Here is a 12,402-nt window from a genome sequence, read left to right as displayed (position 1 = left end):
CGCTGGGGGGCGGCACTAATACAGCGGACCCCACGGGAAGGGGCACAGGACGGCCCGTACACGCAGTGAGGGGGGGTCTGCTCCTGAGGGGGGGGGTGAACCGGGGGACAGGGCGGAGGCGGCAGGCGTGCGAGCGAGCTCTCTGCCGACGTGAGTGTAGCGCTGCCTGGGGAAGGGAGGGGGAACCGCAGCCTCTTTCCCTCAGGGCCTCCCTCCCTCCTCACACAGGCAGCATAGCAACCAACATGGCGGCTGCGCAGTCACCCACCGAAGGGGGGGGGCAGGAGGAGATCTCGCGAGAACTGAAAGTGGAGCGAGCGGGAGCCCCTGGCCTGCTCGTACGCAGCCCGCCTACTCCCCATGATCTGCTAAGGGATTGGCTGGGTAGGGCGAAAATAGTCGGCAAAACAAGGCTGGGGCGGGAACAATCCAACAACTTTGATTGGCTGAGTTAACGCTCAATCAAGCCCAGTCTGACTAACGTTGAAAAGAACTGGCTCCCTGAGTTGCCAGTCCTAATAAGACCCCCCCGCCTCTTGCCTCAGAGCTTTGAGGCTCCCATGGAGCGTGTTGAGAGCTTCCTGCAAAGGGGAGAGGGGCGGGTTGTGTCTGTGTCAGGAGCCGGGTGACACCTACTGGCAGATACATTTACATAGAACTTCGGTTCTACATTTTGCAGATGCTTTTGAGAGGGGTCTCAGGGTAGCAGCCCTGTTAGTCTGTATTCGCAAAAAGAAAAGGAGGACTTGTGGCACCTTAGAGACTATCCAATTTATTTGAGCATAAGCTTTTGTCAGCTGTAGCTTTTTGAGAGGGGTCTGTACTTCGTTTTCCTGTTTTAATTCAAAATTCATGAAGCAGGCCCCCACTAATCGCCATAAGTTTCATAATAGTGAAAGTTTAAAATGTGAGTGCTTTTTATTTGCCTTCAGTTTGAGCCTTAAGTGCACTGTGGCCCTTTTTTCAAACTTTTCTTTGCACTATTATTCAAGGAACTGCATAAAACCCCCCAGAGACACCCTCTCTGTCCCAAAGAGTTTTCAATTTAAGAACATCTTCCTTTTTTCCTTTATGCTACTTTTCCTGATGAGAGTTGCAGCAGCAGCAACATGGAGAGTAGGGAGGACCTGACCTTTTCCTTCGCAACAGGTTCCAGCTCCTCCTGGGGGATTCCCAGGCAGGCCAGGAGATATAATCCCTCCAGTGTGTCCTGGGTCAGCCTCAGGGCTTCCACCCATTGGAACATACCCTGTAAAGTTCCAACAGAAGCCTCCCTAGGGCATCCTTATCAGGTGCCTGAACCACATCAACTGGCTCTCCTCCATACAGAGGAGTAGTAGCATCCACATCTACAAGGCTCTCCCAAATAGCCAAACTCTTCACCCTATCTCAGAGAGTAAGCTCACCACCCAAAAGTGAGGGTTGGATGCGATGCCAGAATGGCAGCAGGAGGGACGGACCACGACAGACTGGCCTGCCACAATGGAAAAGTTTAAGAACTTGATACTGCAAGCACATACACACTTAAAGTTAAGTATGTGAGGAGTCTCATTTAGTTCAATAAGGACTTCTGCATGAAATTAACTATGTGTAGAAGTGTTTGCAGGATTGGCACCTAAACAAAAACAGAACATATGAATGTAACAAAAACAGTAAAAGCACATGGGATGAGAGTAAGTGTCATGCAGTTACATTAAGTTGTATGCAATGTCTATGATGTCAAATAATTTTTTTAAGTGTTTTGGTTTTTTTGTTTAGTTTTAAAAATTTGTTGAACCATAACCACCATCCAATCGAAAAGTAACCCTCCCCAACTAGCTCTTTACCAAGTATTAGCAGCTATCTCTTCGTATATTATATAAGATTCTACATATAGTATCTTCACAGCTACATCAGGGACTGGCACCCTTCCTTTACATAAGCCCACCTCCCTCTGGGGTACTTGCCCCACATGGAACTGGGAGGATTTCAGTGCCTGGAGAATTCACTTGCTCTCTGTGCTGTTCTTCTGGGAGCAAAGGTGGATTGTTTGTGGGGTTGGAGATTGACTAAGTTTTGGCTATGAGAAAGGGCAACTGAGGTAATGGACAGTCCCCAGAGGCACCTTCATAGCCCTTGTCAGCAGAGATTTCAAAGTTCATGTTCTGTAACTTATCAATGGACTTTGTTACTAAAAACAAAGATCTATTAGTAATTCTGTATTTTAAAAACTTTAATTTTAAATAACTGAAATACGCAAATCAGATAAGGTTACAAAGTTTCAGATCAAGCTATTTAGTCTTGCAGTGAACCATGTCTTGTGCGCCTAACACCACCCCAGGTTAGCACAAGCTTCAGGAAAAGATTAGCTCAAAATCCTGTAACCAAATCAGGACACAACACAGTCTATGCTGTACTAATTTCTAACTTTTGAGCATTTCCTTAGTTCCCTTTATAGACATATTCTGTTCTTTAGAAACTTCCAGTTCCTGAATTCTGCACTTTTGCAGCTACTCTCAGCCTCAAAATCTGGGCACTAGTTATCCTCTGTATACTGATAAAGGGATATTCAATTGCAGTTTGTAACTGGTTTCTATAGTGTCCTCTTTCCCAGATCATAATGAATTTCTTCACACTCAAATTGCACAGAATGCTTTTTAGTCCAGTTACATGTACAATATTCAAGCTTCAAAGCTGGTCTTTTAAATTGCTATGTCAATCTTTATTTTGTGTCTCAATATGCCAAGCATGATGTCAATACTTACAAATATAATAAATTATTATTTTGAACAGAGTGATAAAGAACTCATGCCCAAATCATCTGATATAACTATATACAACTTTGTCACAAAAGTAATAATAGTAAGCTACTGTAATGAGGTCAGCACCCACCTCTCACAAGCACCCCCTCTGGTTGGGTGTGTCCACACTCTTTACTCAGTCCCTGCAGCCAGCCAGGAACTCCCTCAGTGGTCTCCCAGTCCCTGCCAGCAAATTTAGGCTCAGTTTTAGGCTCAGTCCTAGCAGCCAGCCAGGAGCCTCTCACCGCCCCCCCCCCCCCGGTCCCAACCAGCAGACTGTCTTTGGGCCTGCACATCTTCTAGCCAGGCACACAATCCTCTCTCATCCAGCTCCAAGCAACAACTAACTACCTCTGTGTTCTGTAGCTCCTTTATAGGGCCCTCCTGGCCCCTGACTGGCCATTCTGGCAGCCCCTCTGATTGGTGGCTTCCTCACAACCACTCTAGGGTACTTGGAGGACTTCTCCAGTGCTCTTTTCCTTGGATGGGTGTGGCAAAACACGGTCTCCCACAGTATTCTTGCCAGCAAGTTAAAGAAGTATGGGCTGGATGAATGGACTATAAGGTGGACAGAAAGTTGGCTAGATTGTCAGGCTCAATGGGTAGTGATCAATGGCTCCATGTCTAGTTGGCAGCCGCTATCAAGTGGAGTGCCCCAAGGGTCGGTCTTCAGGCCAGTTTTGTTCAATATCTTCATTAATGATCTGGAGGGTGGTGTGGATTGCACCCTCAGCAAGTTTGCAGATGACACTAAACTGGGAGGAGTGGAAGATACGCTGGAGGGTAGGGATAAGATACAGAGGGCCCTAGACAAATTAGAAGATTGGGCCAAAAGAAATCTGATGAGGTTCAACAAGGACAAGTGCAGAGTCCTGCACTTAGGACGGAAGAATCCCATGCACCGCTACAGACTAGGGACCGAATAGCTAGGCAGCAGTTCTGCAGAAAAGGACCTAGGGGTTACAGTGGACGAGAAGCTGGATATGAGTCAACAGTGTGCCCTTGTTGCCAAGAAGGCCAATGGCATTTTGGGCTGTATATGTAGGGGCATTGCCAGCAGATCGAGGGATGTGATCGTTCCCCTCTATTCGACATTGGTGAGGCCTCCTCTGGAGTACTGTGTCCAGTTTTGGGCCCCACACTACAAGAAGGATGTGGAAAAATTGGAAAGCGTCCAGCGGAGGGCAACAAAAATGATTAGGGGACTGGAACACATGACTTATGAGGAGAGGCTGAGGGAACTGGGATTGTTTAGCCTGCGGAAGAGAAGAATGAGGGGGGATTTGATAGCTGCTTTCAAGTACCTGAAAGGGGGTTCCAAAGAGGGTGGATCTAGACTGTTCTCAGTGGTAGCTGATGACAGAACAAGGAGTAATGGTCTCAAGTTGCAGTGGGGGAGGTTTAGGTTGGATATTAGGAAAAACTTTTTCACTAGGAGGGTGGTGAAACACTGGAATGCATTACCTAGGGAAGTGGTGGAATCTCCTTCCTTTGAGGTTTTTAAGGTCAGGCTTGACAAAGCTCTGGCTGGGATGATTTAGTTGGGGATTGGTCCTGCTTTGAGCAGGGGGTTGGACGAGATGACCTCCTGAGGTCCCTTCCAACCCTGATATTCTATGATTCTATGAAAATTCTGATGCCTCAAGCAGGGGGCCTTTGTGCCTAGTCCACCCCCATCACAGCTACTATAAAAGATACACTTTTGCTAACCCCAAAGCAAAATGACTCTGCTGTGTTACCTAGAGACATTAGATATCTTAGTGTAGCTCTGTTACAATATTATTATTATTTGTATTATTATTTACATAGGGCTTGATCCAAAGCCCACTGAAGTAAATAGAAAAATGCCCACTGAGTTCACTACTTTGGTTGAGGCCCATATTGCCAACAGAGTTCTAGGTGTTTTACAGATAAACGCAAGGCTTCGGCTTCTGACCATAGAACTTACAATCTAAACATAAACAAAACAGTTAAATGGCAATATATTTCGGATATACCCATTCGCCTGATATGAAATGTGGAGGTCATCATAAGCAGTAAGGATCTGAAGGTGCCAAATTGTATGTCTTGGGCTATGGGTAGTCACTTGCTGAGCTGCTTCTTTGCTAAATTATGTATTAATGTGAGATGCTGGACCAAAACAACAGTTTAGGGATATTATTGCTTTGTCTAACAACTGCAAATTCAGCTGTAAAGACTATTCAGTATGATCATGGCAACCCTTTTTATGCTGAAGAGCAATCCAGTCATTATTCTTATATGATTACGAAGTATACAGGAGTGATCTATAAACCACTACATCAAGGTTCTCAATCTGCTGGTTCATGGAAAGCTGACTGGTCATATGTTGTGAGCTCCTCTTCCTTATTTTCAGCTGCTAAACTACATTTAATGTCAGTTTAAAAAAATACATTAAATACTTTTCTAACAATTCTCTCTCATGTAGGGAATCAGTGTAATTGCCATAGAGATGTTATGTGAATGGAAAGAAAAGTGTTGGGAGAGCTAAGAGAATCACTCTGTTAAAATATGAGAATACTTTGAACTGAAACATTAATAATTAAATAAAGGAGAAAGAAGTGATTTTTTTTTTCCAGGTAGGTAGGTCATTTAAGTCTGAGTCAAAAAAGGTGTATAGAAGTGCTAAGCATGTTAGTCCTATAAGTAAGAAGAAGAAAGCGGAGGGGAGTGGAAACCAGAGGAAATTGTAAGAGATTTTTTTTATTGGACTAGATTAAAATAAAATGAGTGTTTTCAAGGATGATGTCTCTGCATGAGGCCATGGAAAAGAGAGCAGGATGGAGCCATAGATGATGAGCTAAGGTGTTAATTCAGAAAACTCCAAAATAAAAGAGAATCAAAGAAGAACTGTGTATAATAAGAGGTTTAAAAACAACGTACATAGAGTGCATGGGAGTTTGTGTCCGGTCAGCTTTACCATGACTAGAGCCTCTGTAAATCAAAATAAGAACAAAGGGAAAGGGTACAGAGGATTCCTCTGATCAGCCCCATTTTAAAGTTAGTGGGACAAATTCAGCTTGCTTAGCTTCAAAGGGGTTTAAGTGTGGGCAGAATTTGTCACAGTGATTGTTGATTTTTTGTTTTTATTTTTTGGAGGCTGAGGGAAGCTATCAGCATTGCGCTAGGAAATCAGTGTCTTTCTTGAGCCTCCGCGGTTTGGAAGTAAAAACCACTCGCTCAGTTTGAATGTAAATATCTGTGCTGCACAAAGTGAGGAAGATACAAACCAAAGAGGGTTACGTGTTTAGTTAAGGATCATTACCATAAAAGTCTGGTTAACACTCCTATAGGCTATGAGTAATATTCCTATATAATGTGAGTAAATCTTTTGCTTCAGGCTTTGTCTCTTACCAACACTCCTTCAGTATCTACAATAAGGCTCATCTTTTCAAGTAGAATGACATTTACTAATAAAAGACTATAAAAATTAAATTGCAGATATATATTCATATCTTTATTTATTTTTATTATTATAGATACCAGAAACAAAACATGCTGATTTGTGTAGTATTGTGATTACGTGAAAATTGCCTCCAGGTTGCTGAACTCTGCTTCAGGAGCATGGATTTTTAATTCCTCACCAAGTTCCTGTGTTGCTGCTTGCCCGCATTAGGTGGGCAAAGCCCCCTTCTCCAAAGTTATTTCAAGGGCTTAATTTTCAAAGCAGTGAGTGGGGATTTAGCTGCACAGTTTCCATTGCTGTTACTGAGAGTCATGAAACTGTATATCTCAGTGTACTGCTTGGAAAATGTATGTCTCTTTAACCATTTCCCAGAACCTAACTGTCATAGGTCAGGGCAACTGCACTGTATTCCCACTTCATGGTTCACCGAGGGCACCCACCCTAGGCGTCTGGCTCCTCAGCTGTCATCTGTCTTGGGTGGAGACCTGTGTCTCTCTTCTTCCTGCACTGCCTATACCCTATACTGTGATATCCCCAGCAAGCCAGACTGCCTAAACAGGCCAGCATTTCTGGTATGCTTTCTCTTTGAAGGGTTTGCAAAGCTGTAACTGTCAGCAGTTCCAAGTTACCACACAACTCTTTATAAGGAAACACATTTATTTTTAAGGTGAAAGCATTACAAAGAAAATATATTAAAAACAGTAAAAGAACTTACATGCATGCTAAGAAGCTTATCAGAGGTCACCCCAATGCTAGTGAGGGGCTCTGCAAGGTGTCAGTCCTTGCAACCCTTCACTAAGGATTGGGGCACCCCCTGGGACAGAAGGTCCTATCCATTTGCTGGATCAGAAATAAGGCCCTGAGTCAGCTGAAACTCAGGCTATTTATCCAGAAGTCCTGGTCTCTGGAGGATACAGTTTGAACTGGCATATCAGAGCATCTCCAGGTAGTGGTACCTCTCTGGAGGTGTTACAACCTTAGTGAATTTGCCTAATTACTCCCAATGTTCTTAGTTCCTAGAGGAGCTTCTGTCACCTTCTCCAATGGAATTACATACAATCCCTGGCCCACAATGGTACATAAACTTAATACAGTAAGATCTCCCAAAGATATTGCAGGAAATTGCCATATCTGTCACACTAATCTCACAGGTTTTGTCTAAATCTAGAAATATACAAAAGACCCTCTTTGACTTAATAGATTTATTTGCATGTGTTTGGGTCAATAGCTATATTATTCATGCAAGGCCTGCCATGCAAGCGGTTATCATGTAAATTAGTGAATGAAAAAAAAACAATTGTGAATGAGATTTTAAATGTCTCATTGAAACATCTTGCAAGCTCCTGCATTGCTTACCCAGAAAGATAATGGAGCAAATAATTAATTTGTAAGCACCTAAAAGGTAATAAGGTGATAAGTAACACTCAATGTGAATTTGTCAAGATCAAATGTCAAATCAACCTAATATCCTTCTTTGACAGGACAACAAGCCTTGCAGATAGGGAGGAAGCAGTAGATGTGATACATCTCAACTTTAGTAAGGCTTTTCATACTGTCTCACATGACTACTCATAAACAAAAGAGGGCAATATAGACAAACCTACTGTAAGGTGGATGCACAACTGGTCTGGAAACTGTAGTCAGCAAGTAGTTATCAATGGTTCACAATCAAGCTGGAAGGCATATCAAGTGGGGTCCCAAAGGGATCTGTCCTCGGTTTGGTTTTATTCAATATCTTCACAAATGATTTGGATAAAGGCATGGAGAGCACACTTCTAAAGTTTGTGGATGATACCAACCTGGGAGGGGTTGTAAACGCTTTGGAGGACAGGATTAGAATTCAAAATAATCTCGACAAACTGGAGAAATAGTCTGAAATATATAGGATTAAATTCAATAAGGACAAATGCAAACTACTACACTTAGGAGGGAATAATCAATTGCACAAATACAAAATGGGAAATGACGGTCTAGGAAGGAGTACTGCAGAAAAGGATCTGTGGGTTATAGTAGAGCACAAATGAAATATAAGTCATCAGTGTAATACTGTTGCAAACAAAGTGAATATCATTCTGGGATGTATTAGCAGGAATGTTGTACGCAAGACACGAGAAGTAATTTTTTCCACTTTACTCAGCATTGATAAGGCCTGAACTGGAGTACTCTGTCTAGATCTGGGGGCCACACTTCAGGAAAGATGTGGACAAATTAGAGAGGGTCCAAACAAGAGGAACAAAAATGATTAAAGGTCTAAAAACATGACTTTATGAGGAAATGTTGAAAAAATTGGGTTTGTTTAGTCTGGAGAAGAGAAGACTAACGGGGGACATGATAACAGTCCTCAAGTATGTAAAAGACTGTTATGAAGAGGTGGTTGATAAATTGTTCTCATCCACTCAGGACAGAACAAGAAATAATGGGCTTAAATTGCAGCAAGGGAGAGTGCTTAAACTGCAGCAAGGTTAGACATTGGGAAAAACTTGCTAACTGTAAGGTTAGATAAGCACTGCAACAAATATCCTAGGGAAGTTGTGGAACCTCAGTCATTGGAGGTTTGTAAGAGTAGGTTAGACAAACACCTGTCAGGGACAATCTGGAAAATATTTAGTTCTGCCTCAGTGCAGGGGACTGGACTAGATGACCTGTGAAGGTCCCTTCTTCTAGTCCTACATTTCTATAATTCTATATGCTTACATCTCATTGAAATCAAAAGGATGTAAGCACGTGCTTTAGTGCTAAACAGAAATTGACTTAAGTATGTGCTTAAGGTTAAGCACACGTGTAAATGCTTTGTTGTAACAGGACCATATGCTACCCCTGCAGGGGAATGGACTTCATGATCTAATGGTTCTTTTCCATTTATTCTTCTATGATCTTACTATGGATCAAATAAATTTAAAAATCCTAACCACCTCCATCCATTACCCACTGTGTCCTGTTCCTTACAATACAATAGTAACACATGGTCATACTATACATATAGAATTTTTTACCAAAGATCTTAATGTGCTTTACAAATGTAAGCTATTATTATAGTCCCCATTTTTCTTTATGGGGAAACTGAGGCACAAATACCTATTGAATATCCGATAAATCAAACATTGAGCTATTTTCATGTGCAAATTGTAGCTGGAAATCTCATGAAGACATTGCTGTCCTGTGGGATATTTGTTACTTTATATTTCTGGCTGCTACAGAAAAACTGTGAGGATAACTTATCTCACTATTTCAGCCTTTCTGCTTCCCATCACAACCAGAACCCGTGGGGGAGGGGGGAAATGAGAAACCCCAATAAAAAGTTAACTAAAATATTTTGAACCTTAAAGAAAGAGCTTTAGTTTGAGCTTTGGGTCAAAAATGATAATGTTCTTATTTTAGCTAAACTGCTTTCATAGATTCATATATTTTAAGGCCAGAAGGGACTATTGTGATAATCTAGTCTGACCTGCAAACAACAGGCCAAAGAACCTCACCCAGTAATTTGTGTATCAAGGCCATAACTTTGGTTTGGGCCATAGTACATCCTTTAGAAAGACATTCAGTCTTTCCCTTGTCGAGTTCCTGCATTTAGCAGTCCTGCTAGGAATCACCATTGGAGGTTTCTGATGGTTACTGTTTATTTGCCATAAAATTTGTAGAATTTTGGGAAGGAGAGAAAGAAAGAGTTTAATTAAAAAACAGTCCTGATAGGCCCAATTTTCAAGGCATTAGTTTTAGTCTGCTTTTGATAGGCTGCTATTGCCACTCACAGATACTAAAACATTCCAATGAGCATACTGAAATTAATAGCCCACAGATGAAGATTCCATATTCCTAGTTGTTGTTTTTTTGGGTTTTTTTTAATGCATATAGCCAAAAAAACCTTTTACACTCTATACATCAATGGTGATTGATTCCTGGAATTTAGCCACTTTGGAAAATAAGTTTCAGAGTGGTAGCCGTGTTAGTCTGTATCAGCAAAAACAATGAGGAGTCCTTGTGGCACCTTAGAGACTAACACATTTATTTGGGCATAAGCTTTCATTGGCTAGAACCCACTTCATCAGATGCATTGAGTGGAAAATACAGTAGGGAGGTATAAATACACAGCATATGAAAAGATGGGAGCTGCCTTGCCAACTGGGGGGTCAGTGCTAATGAGCCAATTCAATTAAGGTGGAAGTGGGCTATTCTCAACAGTTGACAAGAAGGGCCGGAAATCACTTTTGTCATGCTAATGAGGCCAATGTAATCAAGGTGGCCCATTTCAAACAGTTGACAAGAAGGTGTGAGTATCAGCAGGGGGAAATTCGTTTTTGTACAGACCCATCCACTCCCAGTCTTTATTCAGGCCTAATTTGATGGTGTTCCATTTGCAAATTAATTCCAGTTCTGCAGTTTCTCGCTGGAGTCTGTTTCTGAAGTTTTTTTGTTGTAGAATTGCCACTTTTAAGTCTATTATTGAGTGTCCAGGGAGATTGAAGTGTACTCCTTCTGGTTTTTGAATGTTATAATTCTTGATGTCAGATTTGTGTCCATTTATTCTTTTGTGTAGCGACTGTCCGGTTTTGGCCAATGGACATGGCAGAGGGGTACTGCTGGCAGAACTGGAATTAATTTGCAAACTGGACACCATCAAATGAGGTCTGAATAAAGACTGAGAGTGGATAGGTCAGTACAAAAACTAATTTCCCCCTGCTGATACTCACACCTTCTTGTCAACTGTTTGAAATGGGCCACCTTGATTACATTGGCCTCATTAGCACTACAAAAGTGATTTCCACCCCTTCTTGTCAACTGTTGAGAATAGCCCACTTCCACCTTAATTGAATTGGCTCGTTAGCACTGACCCACCCACTTGGCAAGACAGCTCCCATCTTTTCATATGCTGTGTATGTATACCTCCCTACTGTATTTTCCACTCCATGCATCTGATGAAGTGGGTTTTAGCCCACAAAAGCTTATGCCCAAATAAATTTGTTAGTCTCTAAGGTGCCACAAGGACTTCTCGTTGTTTTTGGAAAATAAGTAGATGTTGTGTTAAATGTTCTCATTATAAGCTAATAATTATATACCAATAACTCTCTTAAGGTTTATATGGCATATGCACTGGTAGCTATATTCTATGATCCCTTTGTTCTTTGTACTGTACCTTTACATTTATAAGAACTCCGTTTGTGAGCAGAGACAGTGGCCGTGTTGTTCTCAAAGTGGCTGCAGCTCGTGTACATGAGGCCCACACACTGTGCTCTCTCACGCAGACTTTACTTTTGTTGTTTCCCCAATCTGAAATGAAACCATTCAGAATGGTGGTTGATTTTCATGTATATAAATTTGTGCAGTTACCTATTACACTTTGGTTTCAAGTCAAAAATTAAGAAGCCTGATCAAAACACAAAATGTATAAAATAAAAGATGAGACAGGAAAAAAGTGGCTCCCCTCCCATATTGTTGTTTGGGATTTTAAAAATTTGTAGTTCGTGGCTTCTTTGGCCCCTCTGTAGACATTTTGTGAAAGTCTGCACAGAAGCTAATACTCATTCATTTGAAACATAGAGACGAGAAGACCAGATGTCACCTCCCACCAGTTCTGCAGTTTCACAGCTGAGGTTTTGTGGTCTACATTGTTTGCCAACAGCTAGCACCAACTGAAAGCTTTCTTTTCCCCCACCAGCAAAACACACTCAGAAATGTAACTCCGCTCATAGATTTTTTTATCTGTTACATTATTATGTATCTCCCAGAAATAAACTGACTTTTGTAAGACAATAAGTATAGGGAGAAACAAAAACCTGTTAGTTTAGTGACTGGTAGCTTGGTTTTACCTTGTATTAAATTATCTTGAGTGTATAGTACCAAATCCAGCCAAAACTGACCTTTATGGAGAAAAGGACAAAAATCTGCACAGCAGCAACTGAGCTAAAGAAAACATGTTTGCAAACTACTTCCTGAACCGCCTACATTTGGGTTTCACCACAAGGTAGTTAAAATCAGCCAGAGGGATTTTGACCAGTTAAGTTTTTCCAGGAACAGTACAAATTGTTCTAAATTTTCAAGTCATAGAATACTCATTTCATGACTTATTTCATTTTTAGAGTTTTTACTTTACATCCTGTCAAATTTCCTAGAACAGCCATATTTTAAAGAATTGGACCAACTCAGAAGAAATTAAAGTGTCACGATTTACAGCATATTCAGACCTCTGCATTTTATTGCTGA

General features: G+C 41.5%; 1 protein-coding gene across 1 annotated transcript in view; it reads left to right on the top strand.

Annotated features, from left to right (window-relative positions):
* The window catches only part of LOC141995806 (uncharacterized), a 102,105-nt gene that overhangs the window by 55,270 nt on the left and 34,433 nt on the right, over positions 1 to 12,402 (top strand). The gene's annotated exons all lie outside the window — the stretch shown is intronic.

This window comes from Natator depressus, chromosome 11, assembly GCF_965152275.1.
Source record: "Natator depressus isolate rNatDep1 chromosome 11, rNatDep2.hap1, whole genome shotgun sequence".
Lineage (NCBI taxonomy): Eukaryota > Metazoa > Chordata > Testudines > Cheloniidae > Natator > Natator depressus.
Note: the sequence above shows the minus strand (reverse complement) of the source record. Positions and strands in the feature narration are given on the sequence as shown.